Below are 5,665 nucleotides of genomic sequence, written 5' to 3' on the forward strand. Positions count from 1 at the left end.
CTCCGCACCGAGCGCCGTCACGGAGCGAGGCCGCCCGCCCTGTGAGAGGGATGGCGGCGGCCGGGCGGGCTCCTCTCGGCGCGGCGGGGAGCTGCTGCCCCGCGGGGCTGAGGGTGAGGCAAGGCAGGGCCCGGCGGCCGAGAGGGACTTAAAACCCGGACTGAGGGAAGTGCCTTGTCGAGATAGCCTCGGTCCTCGTAAATTAACAGTTTAACAGGGTATCTCATACTACAAACCACAGCCGTTCCTTCTTGTATTAAAGATTTTTTTTTAGTGAAAACAACTTGTTCCAAAAGGAGAGGGATGTTCTTCTGACAGTTGCTACATAGCCACGTTACAGCAGCAGTTAGCTGTGGTTTTCGTAAATGAAATTTTCTCGTATCCGACAAAAAGATAGTTGCAAAAGACATAACTCTGTTCCTAAAACAAACTGCTCCCTTAAAACAGTAGGGTTTTTAGCACAGATAACATGAATAGATTTGATATCGATACCACTGTCTAGCATTGTTCTCTTGTCCAGCCGTGTCTGGTGTCTGAGCTGCCTAATTAAAATGTGAGTCTATGCAAGTGGACAAAGCACATGTATCTTCATAAGTCTTAAATACATAAGGATCTGCCAACAAAGTGTTTAAAGCAAATTAACACAGGTGTTGAAAGGAATTCTGGTTCCCTTCAAGGTAATACAGTCCCACTTGTGGTGTGGATTTATAGTTACTAACACTCAGATGAGGACCTTTCACTCAACAGTGACATCTCTGTCGTGGTTTCCCCAACAGATTAGATTTGGAGGAGCTTATCTAAGTGTAACATCAGGATTAACGTGCCAGTTAGGTCAAATAGTAAGCTGCTACTCTCGTGTTTACCTGAGCATTTTATGTACTCAGTTTGGTGTGAGAAAAGGAATGTGGTAGATACGGTACGTACTCTGAAAACTGAATGATTATGCAAGGATCACTGCTTACTTGGAGGTGAGCTTCTGCTTTGAGGTGCTCCAGAGTAAGCATGAATAACCATTTAATGTCTGGAAAATATACGTACATATATTCTTCTGGCTCTGAATCATTGTATAGAACTGACCAGGCATCATCTGAATTCAGATGCTTTAAAAAAAAAACAAAAAATCCAGCTCTTCCTGTTGCTAAACCTACCAACCTAAAGCTTTTGCAGATCACTGAGCCCAGCTGTGTTATTGCAGTCAACCATGTCATACAATCTTGCATGTAAACACGACATGCTGTTTCTAGAACTAGATAGGTCACTGCCCACCCCGTCCCAGTGGAAGGCCAGTCCAAAACCTTGCAAGTCTGATGATAGATAATAACTTAAATTATTATGAGGGAACTGGGGTTGTTTAGCCTGCAGAAAAGGAGGCTCAGGGGAGACCTCATCGCTCTCTACAACTACCTGAAAGGAGGCTGTAGCGAGGCGGGTGTCAGTCTCTTCTCCCAAGTAACAAGCGATAGGACGAGAGGAAATGGCCTCAAGTTGCGCCAGGGGAGGTTTAGGTTGGATATTAGGAAGGATTTCTTCGCCAAAAGGGTTGTCAAGCACTGGAACAGGCTGCCCAGGGAAGTGGTTGAGTCACCGTCCCTGGAGGTATTTAAAAGATGTGTAGACGTGGCGTTTAGGGACATGGTTTAGTGGTGGATTTGGCAGTGCTAGGTTAACGGTTGGACTTGATGATCTTAAGGGTCTTTTCCAACCTAAATGATTCTATGAAATTTGGTTTTTAGACTACATTTATTAACACTGGTTTTTTCCCTTATGTCAGTCTTGGTTTTTTACTCAGGTAATGCCTCTTCCACTCTGGTTTTTACTTCCCTTCTCTATCGCTAAAGAGCAATAATATTAACCCAAACATTAAGATTTAATGCCATACAGGGTCATTATCTTAGTATTTTATACTCAGCCAGTGTTCAGATTGCATGGAAAATTTTAGTTATCCACTCTGGACCTAATTTATTGAAAAAACCCCCCAAAACAAAACCAAAAAACCCAAACACTTACAAATAACCAGTCATTTTAACTATGCAAGATGGCACAGCCAATACATTTAGGACTGAAAATGTACCTGTTCAGCTTAGGTGACAAACTCAGAGACCAAAAGGAGCACATTTGTGGGAAGGTTTTGGCCCCCTGAATATGTAACTCCTCACAGCTCAGAGTTATGATAAAGCTGCCAAATGTTTTATGTCATAACTTCGTTTATCTTTTCCAAATGCTGAGAAGGCACGTTGAGAGAAAAGCAGCCCCACCAGTTCCTATGGCTGAACAGGCTGCAGTACCGGAGACACCAGCCTCTGCCCAACAGGGCTCCATTTTTGCTCCACAATAAACTCTACCTGCTGAGCTCAGGAGCAGCCTCAGTTCACCTCCATGCAGCAGAAGCTGATGGCAAAAAATGATGGTTTACACAGAATATGGTTACTCCACAGTAGATAACTTCTGCAAGGCACGACTGAGAATATCAAACTGCATACCAGCTTTCAGCTGACAACCAAAAGACCAAACTAATGAGGAAGCTTTTCATGCTGTCATAAATAAGGTAATTTATGCAATTTCTAGCTGAACAGTTTTATTCTCACCCTATTCTTTACAGTATTCATATTCAGGGTAGGTATTCGCTGGGATAGAAATAATTACCTTGAACAGTCAGCTGAACTAAAGGCAAAATGGTAATTTTCCTTTTTTGTGTCTCATGACTCAATTGTAGTTACAGAATAGTTTCTTTTTCTGGTTAATTAATAACAGATTTATAATTGATAACAGATGTGTCAAAAGGCCTGTTATGACAATTCCTGGTTTAAGAGCAACACAGAGACAAGAGAATAATTCATGAATGTGATTGTGTTCAAGAAACTCTACGAGAAAGGGTTTGCCGACTCTCAAGCTTGCCCAAGCCCTTTGTAGTCCAAATGCCCAAACCTTCCTATCACCTTCTATGACATCAGAACACCACCACTGCCTAGCTACTATGATAGCTAGGCAATCACAAAACTATCGGACCACATTGATTATTAAGCTGAGGCAAGACTAGGTAGTCCTGCTTTCCTAGTCAGGTAAAATACTGTGTGTTAAGCAGCACCATTAGTCCCAGGTTTATAATATTAAATCTGATTTTAAATATTGACAATTTGTAAAAATGCACACAGCAATTTTCATTCAGCATGATTTCGAACACAACTGCTTCAATCTGGCATTCTAAAACGGTCATGCAAGTTTATCAGCTGAGGTTTCCCTGTCCTTTATCTTTTTTCATCGACATTGCAAGATATCCCTTCTCATTCTCTTGTCCCCAAAAACGTCCTTTCCCACAAACACTATCATCCCATCCTACTTGTGCCTCTCCCTTATTTCTTTCTTACCTCCCTGAGGAATAACAAGCTGCAAGTGGTATCAAAAATCACTGCCCCAGAATCGAAGTGCAGCTGTCAGCCTCTCTGATTCTAATACCCTGCTGGGTAAATCCTCTGGAGCTACTTGCTGTTGGAAAAATAAAGCCAGATAAATAAACAATAATACTTTTTTGACAGTTTATTTGTACAAAGGAGAAATATACTGGGACTAAAACCCCAAATAGAAAGTGCTGATTTATAGCATGAAATAGGAAGTCAGCTCCTTCCTCATTACTTCAGTCTCAAGTTCTTGGCTTGAACTATATATATAGTTTTTTGTTTTTTTTTTTTTTTTTTTAAGAAGAACAAAATCCATACTGTGCCAAATGGAAATAAAACAGGAGGTATTCTAACCTCCTGAGATCCCTCTGAAGTTTCAGAAGATGGCTTTACTGATTTTGGAAAGGTTAACTGAAAATACATTTGTTTTCAAAAGCGTGAATGGATTTCAAATACAGAAATCTTACTAATTTTTATGTGACATGAGTATCTCCCCCACACCTACTTAGTATCCAGCCTATTTTAATACTTAATACAACTGGTTTTGCAAGCCAAAAAAGCTGATAATAATCACACATTACTTGCATTGCTACAGTCACACTGAGATTCAATAAAAGCTGTTTTTCTTCAAATAAAGTGTTTTTATAAGAAACATACATAAGTAAATCTTTAACAAGACTTACCTTACAAAGATAGTTTTGTCATTAGAGTTTAAATGTAAAGCTTAAGTGTTTCAACTCATCCCCTCCTAGTTATAGTCCTGCTTCTATTACGAGTCTCATTTTGGGAAAAAAAAATCACAAAAAAACAGAACAAAGAAAACATTCTAAGCCAGTCTGAAACAACCAGGCCTAACTGTTAAATCAGGATTTACCACCAGTGTTTAAGTCTTTCTTCATGAACAGTAGGTAAGCATTACCATGTCTGAGTTACCTATTGGCCAAAACGCAAGAGATCGTATCTAGGAGCAGTGTTTGAAAAGGAAAGAGGTTTTGGGGTTTTGTTTGTTTGTTTTTGTAAAGAACCATGGCCATTAGTTCATTCTTTATAGGGTGTTCTTCAGAGTTTGTTCTTTAGACTGAAATTGCAACGTTACTGTGAAAGGGGATTCCATTTTCGTAACAGTTTTCCAAGAAAATATTAATTTTCTTCAACGCATAACAACTGTCACTGAACTTATCAAATAGGTAGATTACAGTGAATAATAACTGAATAGTGAACCTAGTTCAGACCAGCACCTTTAAATAACTGCGATGCTCTTTGTCTCATTGTAATGTTTCTTCACAAATATAGTAGTAAAAGAAAAGTGTTAGAAGTATTTATTGGCTCTATTTGAAGAGCAGATGTTTTCCAAAGTCATGCTGGGCAATTATCAGTAATTTGACATACATGATAAAATAAGCGGAAGAGAGTTAAAGATTTCACTGTCCACTTAAATCAGACAGTTAAGAATACACGGAGGAATTCTAGTTAATCACCCTAGATTAAAAAGAATTTCAGAGATGTGCTCAATTCAAAACTTACTGAAGAGATGAATGGACATACAGCTTTAACAAAGGACTTCTGCCTGAAAACCAATTCCATTACTCCTGAATAAGTGAATTAGAATGTCCCAATGCTACAGACTAATTAAAATGTTACTGCTTAAATTGCAAATACGCTACCACTATGACAGCTGCCTGCAATTACTCAATATTAAAAAAGATAACAGAAGGTTTCTGCTGTACAATTTTTTTGTGTGTGTGTAGTTCAAGTTAGACTAAAACCTGGTCAGACACACCTAAGAATTCCGATTATTCATCCAAACATTCTCTATTATTAAAATAAATTGGCGGCCGGTCACGAGCGGTGTTCCCCAGGGCTCAGTTTTGGGGCCGGTCTTGTTCAGTATCTTTATCAATGATCCGGATGAGGGGATCGAGTGCACCCTCAGTAAGTTTGCAGACGACACCAAGTTGGGCGGGAGTGTTGATCTGCTCGAGGGTAGGAAGGCTCTGCAGAGGGACCTGGACAGGCTGGATCGATGGGCCGAGGCCAACTGTATGAGGTTCAACAAGGCCAAGTGCCGGGTCCTGCACTTGGGTCACAACAACCCCATGCAGCGCTACAGGCTTGGGGAAGAGTGGCTGGAAAGCTGCCTGGCGGAAAAGGACCTGGGGGTGCTGGTCGACAGCCGGCTGAACATGAGCCAGCAGTGTGCCCAGGCGGCCAAGAAGGCCAATGGCATCCTGGCCTGTATCAGAAATAGTGTGGCCAGCAGGAGTAGGGAA

The sequence above is a fragment of the Pygoscelis adeliae genome, unplaced genomic scaffold, assembly GCF_000699105.1.
Source record: "Pygoscelis adeliae isolate BGI_AS28 unplaced genomic scaffold, ASM69910v1 Scaffold66, whole genome shotgun sequence".
Classification (NCBI taxonomy): domain Eukaryota; kingdom Metazoa; phylum Chordata; class Aves; order Sphenisciformes; family Spheniscidae; genus Pygoscelis; species Pygoscelis adeliae.